General features: G+C 34.9%; 3 pseudogenes; 2 read left to right on the top strand and 1 right to left on the bottom strand.

Annotated features, from left to right (window-relative positions):
- The first annotated feature begins 1388 nt into the window (after window positions 1–1388).
- Window positions 1389–4414, top strand: LOC120209050 (annotated as a pseudogene).
- A 337-nt stretch (window positions 4415–4751) lies between these two features.
- LOC120209049 lies at window positions 4752–6119 on the bottom strand (annotated as a pseudogene).
- A 6788-nt stretch (window positions 6120–12907) lies between these two features.
- LOC120209044 lies at window positions 12908–14173 on the top strand (annotated as a pseudogene).
- The last annotated feature ends 443 nt before the right edge of the window (window positions 14174–14616 follow it).

The raw sequence follows: 14616 nt of genomic DNA, 5'->3' as shown, positions 1-14616 counted from the left end.
ATCTATATATTATAATTTAAAGTTATGACGTCGTAATTTAAATTTTCTATCTCTAGTCATGTCCCATAATATTAAAAAGAATTGATCTCGACCTGAATTTAGGAAGGTCTCGTCCAACTAGAAATTTAACCCAAAATTTAAGATAAAAATATGCTATGATCCGACCGACTTAACATAAATATAAAAAGTCTTATTTTTAATCTATAAAATATGGACCTAATTGAAAACAAATATAGAGAGATATAGCAATTATCTTTAAATATATAGAAGAAATTTATATTACTATATGCAATCGAGTAAAGTTAAACATGAACTTGATCTCATCCTTTATAACACTAATCTCATCTGCAGGGACGGAGCCAGAATTAAATATTGGCAGAGGCTGAAATATTAGACTATTTAAGAAAAATATAAAGATTTATTAGGTATTTAAACTCGAAATTCAGCATGAACTAAGCGACCTTAGAGATTAAGGGATTGTTGTTATCATTGAGGTCCTGAGTTCAAGCACATATGTAGGGGTATGAGCGTTCATTGTCAAATAGTTAAAATTTTTGTATAGATAATAACTTGTATTAATCCTAAATTTTTTATAAAAAAAAACTCAAAACTCAAAATAGAACTTATAATTTGTCTAATATTTAAACTTACAATTACTTAAATTGTAATTAGACCAAAAGTTTGAGAACACAGACTTATCATTCTTTAGTTTGACCCCTACTTGACTAAATATTTAATATTTTTTTATATTTTTATATTTCTAAAATTTAAATATTTATTTTTAGATGAACCAAAATATTATTAAATTAAAATTATATCGAATATATAAATTTTAATAGGAGCCGAGGCCCCTTAGGCCATAAGGGAGCTCCGTCCCTGCGATCCGAATCTATTTGCCAAAAAAATGAATTTAATAATAAAATTTATAAATTCCTATAAACACTTAAATTGCCATACTCAAATAATAGATAAATTGAACAAAGTTTGAGGTTCAAGTAAGCTCCAAGAACTATCTAATATGAACGGTGAAGAAGGTGGCGGGCAAACATAGACTTGAAAGGAAAGCGAAACCGGTGAAGCAAGGCGTCGCCAAAGGCCCAAGATATTTGGTGTTTAAAATGGTCAAAAAAGGGGGTATCGCCACGTGGATAGTACGTAGCCTAGATTCGTAGAAAGCACACTGCATGAAGCATGGGATAATCGTAAACGAAAGCAAACCCACCACCAAAAAAGCTTCACACCAACGACTTGTTTGCAGAGGAAAAAGGAATCATTTGATTATATCAAATCAAAAGCTACAAAAAGCCATCCAAACGGGGCGGTGTGGCGGTCTCCTTCTCCTTCTTTTTGTCTTCATATTCAAACCCTTCTCTTTCTCTCTCTCTCTCTCTCTCTGTATGGTCTTCTTTGAAGACCTGGTCTTCTTCCGTCTTTAACAGAAGTCTCAAGGCCGGAGATAATCTTTCCGATAAACCCAGTTGGCTTTCCGAATTCGAAACGATGAGTGCTGTTTCTTTACCCCCTGGCTTTAGGTTCCATCCAACAGACGAGGAGCTTATTGTTTATTATCTGAAGAACAAGATCAACGGCCGCAAAATTGAATTGGAGATCATCCCTGAAGTCGATCTCTACAAGTGCGAGCCTTGGGAGTTACCAGGTATTCATTTTCCCCCTTTTTTTTAACCAATTACTAATTAATGTAACGGAACGAATGATCAGATAAGATTAAAAAATTAAAATCTTAATATTATTGATGAAATTAATTAGGTTGTGACGGTTATAACTATCTACTCTTTTGATTTAAATGAAGTGTCGATCGATAAAAAATCGATCGTCGGTTGACGTCAACATTGTCTATTTCAATGAAGTGTCGATCGATAAAAAATCGATCGATCGTCGCATCTCCTCTCTCGGATATACTCGAAAAATTTTATATTGATTCTCAATGTATTTGTTAGTCATAGAATCATAATTGCTATCCGTAAATTAGTAGGCTAAATGAATATGTTCAAGTGGAGGTAGATATAACTCTGGTTGGTCAGTAAGTTTGTCGTAAGTCATGTCAATTAGTCGTGATTTTCCGATATATGTTACAAATTCATGGTTCATCTTTCACAGATGTTCTCTCATGTCTTTGGAAAATTTGTTGGTGTCGGAGAATGAAAATACTTTAGGACTCTTTGGTAACTGTGAGACGTGAGAATAATGTGCACAGTGATCAATAGATTGGATATATGATGAAAGATTAAATTTGCAGGAAGATCCTTGTTACCTAGCAAAGATATGGAATGGTACTTTTTCAGCCCTCGAGATCGTAAGTACCCCAATGGATCAAGGACTAATCGAGCAACAAAATCCGGGTACTGGAAAGCCACTGGGAAAGACAGGAAAGTGAACTCCCAAACACGTGCCGTGGGGATGAAGAAAACCCTGGTTTACTACCGAGGCCGAGCACCCCACGGCACTCGATCAAATTGGGTCATGCACGGGTATCGTCTCGACGAAAGAGAATGTGAATCAGCATCGCTAGGCTTGCAGGTAACCTCATCGTTTCCACAACTCTTGACGCTTTGTTTTGGTCATACATGCAATCGCATGAGATCACTCTATTGGTTTCCTCCTGCAGGATGCTTATGCCCTTTGCCGTGTGTTCAAGAAAACTGCAATTGCCCCCAAGATTGCCTGGGAGCATTACCAACATGTTTCGACCTCGAATTCGATTGCCTGCGAATATTCATCGAGCCTCGAATTGTATTCCAAGGGCAGGTGTGAAGAGATCTCCGAGTTCCCGATACCGGTTGATACATGTTCGTCTAGTGTTCTCGGTCGACCATCTATCGACATCCGCGATGCCAACGATTTTAAATGGATGCAATCCTTGTCCCAAGATGCATTTGGATTTCCTAACCACGAGACCTTACCCTATCATCCATCTAAGGTAAACAATATAGTTTTGAAATCAATGAAATTAAACCATGTTCACAAACTTTTTAAATTTAATCACTGTCAATTTTAAAGTCATGTAATTTGACCCGATAATTTTATATAATTCTTATGCAGGTAGATGTGGCACTAGAATGTGCAAGGCTACAACACCGGATGGCATTGCCTCCATTGGAGGTGGAAGATTACCCTCATGGTGGACTGATCACCAACTATAAGCTGATGACTACGGGTCCAACGCATGAAAGCCAACACGAAACCGATATCTTGGAGGAGATTCTTTCGGTTGCACATGTTTCTCACGAACTAATAAATCCGACCTCCGGCCTCGGAGATGCTTGGGGAGCTAATTCTAGCAATGATGCCAAGGATTTCACTTTCATGACTTCCAATGGCATGTACATGAGGCATCTACCATACATGCATAAACCTTTGGAAGAATCCATCACAAGGTCGATGGACATAAGTGAGGAGAGAATGGCTGAGAATTTGAGATGGGTGGGAATGTCGAGCAAAGATCTTGAGCAGGTAACTCTTCCTAAAAGAGTTTATAATTGGTTTAATTATAGTTTTGGTCCCTCTACTGTGCTCAACTTTTAGATTTAGTCCTTATACTAAAATCAAAAGTTAACCTTTCTAATTTGACGCACAATTCTTGTTTATTCATTTCATTTGATCGGAATCACAGTATTGTTTTATGGAAGAAAACAAGGTTATCCCAATTGAAAATATTTGAGTTCTGCAAGGAATGAAGACAATGGCATTCAAGGTACGTATACCACAAATTCAGTCATATGTGCCTAGTCTTTTGTGTTCCTTTCTCATAGTTATAAGTTCTATTTCTTTTTACATGGAGGAAGTGGACATGATTATAAAAGTACTGAATTCGATGACACCGGGATCAACAATGCAGAAATCGAAGATTTCACACGAGGATTCATCGACGACGATGAGCCGAGCGATCACTTTCTGGATGAAGGCGCAATGGATGACCTCACGAGCTCACCGAGCTTCGAGGTCGTCGAAGACATAAAAGTTAACCAAGGGATGTTCATTTCCACTCGTCAAGTTGCCAACACATTGTTCCACCACACGGTGCCATCAAACAGTCAAAGTTCACAAAAATGAAATGACAGCAACCAGCTTGCTTTTCGCTGTGGTAACAACACACCAAAATGCATTTGCCCAAGGGAAGTGCAAGGGAATCATGGCCATCACAAAGCGATGCAAGAAAGCTTTAAGTGCCTTCCTTTGCATGCTTGTGCTTCTCTTTTATATCGAGGTGGAAGAAGAAGAAGATGCCGTGAATGAGAATTTGGGGGATGGATTCAATACTTCAAAGGACAGTCAGAGACAAAAGTGTTTGTTGATCAAGGCCAAGGCTAGTAGTTGGAATGAATTTGGGTTGCTTTGGAAAAAAATGGGAATCTTTTTCTCTGTTTCCTTGGTTTTATGTACATTGTTGTGCTGATGGATCTGCTGACCCCAATTTGTGTAATTTAACTTATAGTCGTCAACTGGAAAAGGTTGAAAGCTTAAGAAAGGAAGCTGATGCCTTCTCCATAGTTGAACACAAGTTTATCTTGATTTTAATTGTAATGTTTTAATTTTATAGATGTGTTTGGTTCGAACAATCTTATATTATCCTCAATAATGATAGGTTTTAGATTCGCATTATTTCGTTTGGTTTCTCAACATTAATTACCGACTTTGGGAATATTGAGTAGGCTCTATAGTCTATACACCGACTCGCACATATATTCCAACATTAGTGGCTTGGACTGTAAGCAAATATAATAATTTGAGTTTCAAAGGCGTGACAATGCCAGAACCTGCTCGTGCTGTGGAACCCCTGGTATTCTGGAATTTCCTTATTCACTGGCGTAGACTTCTTTTCTGTAAGTTGGAAACTTTTGGCCATAGATCTCAGCTGAAATTTCTGTACTTTCCCCGTCGAAGTCTTGGGCAGCTGCGACAGAAACTTCACCTACTTCGGCACCATGAAATGCGGCAGGTTTCTCCGGCAGTAAGCTATGGTATCTGCTTCCCTCACATCCTCCGTTTCTCCACTCTCGTTCTCTCGCGCCGATATTAAAGCGCAAGGGCTCTCCCCCCACCGATGGTGCGGCATTGCCACCACTGCGGCCTCTAGAACCCTGGGGTGTTTGTACAGAGCCGATTCGAGCTCCACGCTGCTGATGTTTTCGCCGCTGGAGTTGGTGGTCCTTTATTTCGAGGTATCCGTCCGGGTGTATGACTCCTACATCGCCGGTGAAGAACCATCCGTTTCTGAAGGCTTTAGAGGTCGCATCTTGGTCTTTGAGATACCCTTTCCTTATGCTGCTTCCACGCAACAAGATTTCGCCTATGGTTTTTCCATCGTGCGGGACGCTTTCCATGTCTTTCACGTCCACATCTTCCAAAGTCAGTACGCTGATCCCTTGTCGTGCTTTCAGTTTCGCTTTACGTTCGCTGGACAAATGGTTCCACTTGGCTTGCCACTCGCAAACTAAAGCCGGGCCGGTGGCTTCCGTCATACCGTAAGCGTGCGTTATGTGGAATCCGAGGTGTTCAATTTTCTCGAGCAATAACGCCGGAGGGGGCGCACCACCGCTGAGGACTTGGACGGTAGAAGAAATCTCACGGCGCTCGTCCGGTTTGGCCTCGAGGAGGATATTGAACACGATGGGCGCGCAGTACATGTGGGTCACTTTGTGAGTTGCTATACTTCGATACATATCGTATGCAGAGGGGTTGCGTATGCATACGTTAGTCCCACCTCGGGGCGCAACGCCCCATGAGAAGGTCCAACCGTTTCAATGGAACATGGGGAGCGACCATAGATAGACCGTCTCATTCCTCATTTCCCACCCTAAAATCAAGCTTAAAGTGCTCAGATACGCCCCTCTGTGGCTGTAGACCACCCCTTTCGGTTCCGTTGTGGTTCCGGACGTGTAATTGAGTGCGATAGGATCCCACTCGTCATGGACTTCAACGGGGACGAATCCCGGATTCCCATTGTGGATCAACTCCTCGTACTCCAACTCCCCTAGCCGAACACTCGTGGGAGAGTCCAAGTCATCTATGACAATCACAAGCGGCATGTTCGAGGACTGGCCTTGTTCAACCATCAACATCCGAAAAGCCTCGCTAGCCAACTGCACGTATTTGAGATTTCGTGAAAGTAATGGTTAAAAGATAGAAGAAAGAAAAGGAAAAAGCAAGATGAAAAATGAAATAAAGCACAACAAGAAACATGCACAGAGCACATGAATATAGAAGTGTTGAGAGAAAAAATGTTGGAGAAGAAGATTAGAAAGGCAGGCGGCAGGGAAAAAAGTGGAAATGAAAATGGAAATGGGAAAAAAGCTGAAACTCTAATATATTATATATAGTGTGGAAATTTTATAAATATATTAAATAATATATATATATATATATATATATATTATTTAATATATACATTTTAATGTATAATCTGAACTCAACCTGCAATTGATGACCCCTCTCTTAAAATCCGATCTAACTCGACCCGAACCCGATGACCTCTGTCTTAAAACTTGATCCAAATATGTTTTTTTTAAAATAAAAAATCAACCCTATAAAATCAAGCATGTCAAAACCCGTCAGATCCGAATTTTATGCTCATCCCTAGATTTAAGGGTTGAGTCATACCATTATCCATGACAAAATTGACCCAATATTATAGGCGAGTTAATTATTTAGCCCAAAATAACACAAAGCAAGTTATTTAGGGATCTATTACATTTATTACGTTGACTTGGAATTTGTCATATCGAATTGATGGATTTTAATAAAATATATTTTTATTATAACTTATGATGTCGACATGATGAGTTTACTATGTATTGTAGCATTTGTCGTAAATTACGAAATAAATTCTGAACTAATCTATTGGACCAATTAATTTTTCTGCATGGCCTAATGGCCCAAAAAAAACCCATTTTCATTCCTTAAAACATCCCAAACCCCCTCAAATGCTATAATACTTGTAATTATGAATTGCTTAATACCAAAATAAGTATTTAACCTATACCGCTTTTTCTAAATAGGTATCTAAACTATATTTTAACTCATCTAAGTGCTTAACTTTACAAATGTTACCCATTTAGGTGCCCGGATCATCAACGGCGTTAATTTTTCCGTTAAGTGACGTGTTACACTCAAGTAAATTTATTTAAAATTAAAATTATATATATTTTAAAAAGAAAACATAAATTTTGAAAATAAACTCAAAACTTTGAAAACATTCATTTCAACCCCTAAACCTATGTCGACTGCCTCCTTTTGCCGTCGGTGAAGCTCCACCCGACCTCCTCTCCTCCCGCCAACCAAAATCCCTATGAAATTGTGATCGTTCGATGTTCGATCGACGACGGATTGACATTTTATATTATTTGGAACCTAGGTTGGAAATTATGACACACGCTATTTTGACGACCAATCGGTGACAACTACGATGGTGTATGACTAGGAGGATTGTAGGGGCTATGTCGGCAGTGGTTGTTGTGGCCAAAAAAGGCAGTGAGAGTTAAGGTTAGGATTTAGGGAATTTAGGGATTTTGGGGTTATTTTATAATTTAAGAGAAATTAGGTTTTTTTTATAAATATAATGCTTTTTTAATTTTTTTAAAAAAAAATCAAAAAAATCAATTTATGACACGTGTCACTTAAAGGCAGAAATTAACGCTGTTGATGGCCCAAGCATCTAAATGTGTAACATTTATAACATTAAACATTTGGAAGAGTCAAAAAATAATTTAAACACCTATTTGAGAAAAACGATATAATTTATATACTTACTTTAGTATTTAAGCCGTGTGCATTATGTAAATCCAATATTCTTAAAGATCCTTCGATTTTTCTTGTTCCTTAAATGCACCGTTTACTTGGGTGGCTTTTTTGTCTTCAGAATTTCTGCGTGTGTCTCTACTTGCATATGATTAAGTAAGAGCAGCAGTCGGTTTTGACCATCTTGGAGATGCCGTGCATGAACCGGATACGAAGCTGGTCGGCAGCTTCGAGCTGATCCCACGTAATCAGCAACAACACTACGGCTCCGGACAAGATCCAGTGCGGTCCCCTCTTGATAACACCACTTTTCGAATATTCCGGATTCTCCTTCAAACACCTTCCTCTGTTTTATCAATAATTTACATTCGTCGGATAATTTTTAATCATTTATATGGTTTAATTAGAACAAATAAAATAACATGTTTCTTATTTTGATTATATATTAGTTTTTATCTGAGTTTTTACTCATATTCCTAACTTGGAATTTAGTTTAATAGAGATTTTCCTTTATATTAAATAAAATTATTTTATAATCAATGATGAATTTAGAAATATTTTTTAAGATAAACATACATATTAATAATACAAATTTTTATATAAATATACATAAATAAAATTTTAAGACAGATACAATAACTCAAATACATCATTAAACACATGCACACACTGAATTTGTTGTGGATCCACAGCTGTTTACAACTAATATATATTAAACGTTTTTCTTATACTGCTATTTATATACCAAAGGTGACATTAATGTTTAAAATTCAATATTTTTTTCTTAATGTTGGATTTTTTTTAAACGCAAGTCTAGAATTTTGAAAAATTTTAATTTGATAATTACGATGTAATTTTTATACGATAATATGACATTCTACAACTATGTCATGTCGTCTCATAAAAAAATTAAGATATAAAATAGAAGTATATATTTGGAAATATTAATCTCAGAGTTCCATGTCATCACATTTTAACAAAATTTAACTTCATGGATCAAAGTAAAAAAAAAAAGAAGGATTGTGGGAATAAAAGTTAGAGACTAATTTCATAAATTTATTAAATTGAGGGACTATACATAGATTTATCCCAAAGGGGGTATGGGTCGGAGAGATTGATCTGAGGCTGCCATTATGATGTGCTTATGTGTCAGCCCCACTTGTCTAAAAGTGCAATATCGCACCTTTATTTTATCTGTGATATTTTTATCTAAAAAATAATTTAATAAAATTTTGGACAAATCCGCCGAATATTATCAAACGTTCCAGTCTTCGTTCTAGGGATTTGAGATTAGGACTCTTTTAAATATCATTAATTAAAAAAAGTTAAACACACCAAATTATAATTATCTTAGATTATTTAAAAATAAATAAATAAAATTTAAAATTATAATTTATGTCCTATATTATTTATGTACATAACTTTAGAAGGTAAGAATTATTCGTAAAAAGTGATAGATGAATTTGATTAATTTATTTTAATAAATGTAAAAGAAATGAGATATATAAGGGTAAAAAAGAAATATAAGTATTGTTGTTTGTTAAATTTTCTAATATGATATTTAAATGGGATAATTTTAAAAATTGAAGGAGTAATAAGACATAGGAAGTACATCAACAGGTTGATTCAAGTGGTAAACAACTTAATATCGCTTAAATAGTACTAAAGTTTGAGTCTTTATGTATGTAAAAAAATCATTATTAAAAGACTTGTCTACTAAAATCAAATATATAACGTAAATTAATTTAAATTAATTAAGATAAAATCCTGAAATCGGGAGTGCGACATAAAAAAATAAGACATAGGAAGTGCTGATTAATTAAATTAAAAAAAAAGACTTTAAGGGGGAAATTGGATATTCGAACTTTAAAAGATGACTTTATTAGAAGGAAACAATAAATATCTTACGTCAAAAGTAGTAAAAATGTCGGCAGGGTGACATAAAATACAACGATAAAAACATCCTCCTGCTTTGGCCCATCCAGCAGCAACCGTCCGTGCATGTGAAAGGGCTTAATAGTCCCGACCGACCTGCCTGTCTGGTTTAGGGTAGTAAATGAGACGAGATAAATTATGAGTTATTCGAGATCAATTTAATCAAGGCTTGATAAATAATCGAATCGAATGGACTTAACTCGAGCTCGAGCTCGACTCGAGTTCTTAATGAGCTGAAACGAGTTATTCGATATTCGACTCGAAAAGCTCGTGAGCAACTCGAAAATATAATATATTAAGATTTTATTTAAAAAACTAAATTAATAATATTAATATTTATGTATTGATTTTTTTAAAAATACAGTAAGATTCATGTATTTAAGGTTCATGTCCGAGTTTGAGTTTGAGGCTTCAATCGAGTTAAGTTTAAGAATTTTTTTTCATTTCGAGCTGCTCACGAGCTTCAGTCCAGGATTTCGAGTTCGAGTCGAACTTGAAAATTTTAAGCTCGCGAGTTTTCGAGTCGAATTGAGCTCAATTTCATAGATTCTGCTTGGATTATGTAATTTAAGTCTCGTTATTAATTAATCTAAATCAAATTTATAAACGTTGATGAGAGATCTTGTATTTGAATCTCATGTATTAAAATAATTAGTTGTTGATAAGATTTTAAAATAAAAATTTATGTTTTAGTTAAAATATTATATGTTGGGACTGACATAGGTGGGATTCGGGTCGGGTTTCGGTTGAATCGATCCGAACATCCATATCATCCATCCCAACATACCGATCCAAAATTAAAGTTGACTTTATTCGACTAGAAATCGACCCAACTTTTTGATAAAAAATCTGAATTCGATCCGACTCGAGCCGACCTGATACATACATACATACATACATACATATATATATATACATACGTACATACATTGTTTTTATTCAATAAAAATAGGGATCTAATTGAAATATATATATATATAAAGGGTTATTTCATAATATCCCTAAATATATAAGTTAAATTTAAATTATTTTTTAGGTCGGATATTTTTCACCCTAAAATCGAACTCAACCCGATCCGAATATATCGTCTGAAAAAACTTGACCCAAAGTCGATTTAAAAAAAATCGACCCAATCAGATGAGATTCAGATCCCGTATCCATCCCTAATTGTACGTGTATTATTTTTTTTAACTTTTATTTTAATTAAAATTCATTTTTATGTGTTTCATTTTAATATAATAAACTATATAAGGTTTTGCATCCTACAAATTATTAACATTAAATATATATATATAAACAAACCTTAAAATAAAATTACAACACGAAATACTAGTAAAAGTATAATATCAACATGTGATGTCGCTAAATGAGTATCACGAGGGCTGAATGTTATCTTATGTATTATCAATAAGTTGTCTGATATCTACAAAAAAAAAATAAAAAAGGAAAATAAACCTTCTAACTCATAATAATAATAAATTATTATAGTTAAATAAAATATTATGAAAAATATAAAATGTATTAATAATTATTCGATAAGTATACAATTGTATTATAAAGACTGAGATTACGAGTTTAAGTATTTAAATTAAAATCTTTACCTATGAGTTTTTCTAAATTTATTTTGATTTGAATTTAAATATATTTAATTATTCGTTCGTTGATTGTGCATTTTAATAATTTATATTAGTTGTAATGACAGTAGGACGAGATTTAATTCTAAAGTGTAAAATATTCGAGTTGTCTCAAATTTCATTTAGTTTATAAGTTCGATTTAAAGTTTAAAATATTTTCCTTGACTCGAGGATTTATTATACAGTTTTTTTTATAAAATTAAATCAAATTATTAATAATATTATGAAAACTATAATAAACATATATAAATCAGAATATATGTCACTGAATATATAAGTTCAATAAATTATAATTTAAAAATATAAAATAGTTACCAAAGTACAATAGAAAATTTTTAGTAAGTATATAAAATAGATAAATATTATATTGACTGGACTTAGTTTTTTAAATAATTTACCTTTATAGAATTAAATGGGATGAGAAATACTTTAACAGCTCAAGTTTCTTTACAAAACTACCCTCAATAATCTCATCCCTTGACTTATTTATTTATTGTTAGTAACTTGCCGTGAGGTCCTCAAATTTGTATTTATTGCAAAACAACCCTTCAATGATCATCACGGGGACTACTTGTACTATATATCGTTTTATGGTCTAGCTGTGGGGTATTTGTGCGAGGAAGAGATAAATTTGCTTTAGTCTTCGTGGAAGGAAGATAAAGGAGAAATCCGCCGTCTCCGTCGCCGTTTCCGTCGCCATTGGCTTCCCTATTCCACCAGCTTCGCCCTCTGTCTGTTACTGTATAATAATATAACCATAATCTATGCCAGTCCCAACCTCTGGGTACCCTTCCACTTCCTTATGAACGCCTTGAACAAGCCGTGTTGCTCCTCTTCCTCCTCCAATCTCAGCCGCTTCATTGCCGGCATCTTAATCTCCCTTCTTTCCATTCTTTCACGTTGATTTCTAATTTCCTCACTCCTATACACCCTTAAATATTCTTTTCTAATCCATGGATCTGCTTCGTTATCAAGGTTATTAATCGGTTTCTGATCATCCACAGCTTATTTGATTTTGATTTACGAGTTCTACGCTCAATTCTTTATATATGTTTGTATATATATATATATATATCAGGTATTGATAGGCAGAGGAGCCCGCTGTTCCTTCTGTAATTGTGATCGGAGGTGGTATTTCTGGCCTTGCTGCTGCACGTGCTCTCAATGATGCGTCTTTCAAAGTATAATTCTATATTATCGTTGTTGCTTTAATGTTATCGTTGTTATTTTCTGTTTAATTGATGATATTTTCCATCAGGTAATCCTGCTGGAATCGCGACAAAGACTTGGTGGCCGCATCCATACCGATTACACTTTTGGTTGCCCTGTGGATATGGGAGCTCATGGTAAGCCATCTCTTCTTCAACAGCTTTAGATCTTGATGTTTCTCCATAATTCTAATTGAATGAAACCTGGGAAACGTTAGATTTCATCTTCTGTCTAGATGCGAGGTTTTTGGTTTAAATTGTTCGCAAATTGCTTGAGATGATCTGAAATTGGCCACTAATGTGAACCATGGAAGGATTAAATTGACTAAATAGTGTTATCGAGTATTCTTTACTAGCATCAAATCATATTTCTCGATGTCGGTTATATTTTATTTGCCAAGATCCAAGTTTGAAGAAGCTAATATGAAATAACGAATCTATGGATTATCTGTAATTATCATTTAATATTTCAGGCTACACGGGGTGTGCAATGAGAATCCCTTAGCTCCTTAATTGCTCTCTGGGTCTTAAACTGTACCGTACTAGTGATGACAACTCTGTGTTATGACCATGATTTGGAAGGTAATCTCTCATGACGTTCTACTTGTATGTTTCCAAATGCTTTCGATATCACGCGTGGTTCTTTCTGATAAACGACAATATCGGTTATACCAATACTGTGCCCTTCTTTTGATTTTTTTTCTTCTCATGTTGCCCATGGCCTTCATCGATTGGTAGTGGTGTTGGTTCCTAATTCATCTCTCTTTTCTTTTATTCCCTTTAAACAGTAGGCCATTGTAATCTCTTATTTAGTCTCAATTTATACTTTGTATCACATATTAGTACTTTCTGAATGTATTAATTAGTTACTAGTAACCAAAGATGATAGTTTTAACATGTAATAGTTCTTTCATGGATTACATCTCTATGTACAGCATGAAAACCAACATGTTAAAACAGTTGGTCATTCTAATTTCTTATTAGTCTCAAATTTATGCTTTTGTATCACGTGTTAGTATTTCTGAATGTGTTGGTTACTAGTAACCAAAGGTGATAGTTTAACATGTAATCATGGGTTACTCTCTATGTACAGCATGAAAACCAACATGCAGCCATAGCTTCCATCGTTATAGCTAGAACTATCTTGATCTTTTTTGTAATGATCTAAATTTACTTTTATCAGTTATACACTTTTTGATATGGATGGCCGTAAAGTTCCTCAAGAGATGGTTGTTGCAGCTGGAGATGTATTCAAGAGAATACTCAAAAAGGTATTGTATTAAATACATGACCAGAGTTTATCTTTGCTATTAGTGAGTATTCTAATGTCATGAGAGAATCCTTTCTTTTTATTCCTCTAGACCGAGAAAGTAAGGGATGAACACTCCAAAGACATGTCAGTCCATCAAGCAATATCAATTGTGTTAGATAGGCACCCTGAGTTAAGGTATTTGTATTTGGCATCCCTATCTCACCGCCTTATTTATAAACCAGGCTTTACTTTGTGTCATTAACAATTTGACATATCATATTTTTATAGACAAGAAGGACTTGCCTATGAGTGATGCCGTGGTACATATGTCGAATGGAAGCTGGTTTGCTGCAGATGCAGATACGATATCCTTGAAATGCTGGGATCAGGCAAGTATTTGTACTGTAACCGCCATACTCTACTATTTTGCTGTTCTTGATGAAAACTTGATATTATTGTTATAGATGTAGTAACTATTACTTATAAACATGATAAGTTAACAATCTTCAACTTTGCTTGTAAGCTAGTTGTTAAGTTATTCCGAGTTGCAAAAACAACTAATTATTTGTGGAGAGTTTGCCTTATAATTGCATATTATTTTTTTTATAAGAAAGGGAGGCCTCGTAAAAACCCCCTTCATAATCGTCAAAGTACTGAGGTATCTCAACACGTTGGAAGGAGGAAAAGAGTGCGTCAAAATTTTATTACCAACCAAGAAAAAAACACAAAATGTTCAGTACAACACCACCTTACAGAAAAAAAAAACCTAGAAAACCAAAAACACAAGCTCATCCAATTCCTATCTTTAGCTAATTCATCGCCTCACAATTAA

This window comes from Hibiscus syriacus, unplaced genomic scaffold (genome assembly GCF_006381635.1).
Source record: "Hibiscus syriacus cultivar Baekdansim isolate YM2019G1 unplaced genomic scaffold, ASM638163v2 tig00018070_pilon, whole genome shotgun sequence".
NCBI classification, from domain to species: Eukaryota; Viridiplantae; Streptophyta; class Magnoliopsida; order Malvales; family Malvaceae; genus Hibiscus; species Hibiscus syriacus.
This window is presented reverse-complemented; position numbering and strand designations above follow the sequence as displayed.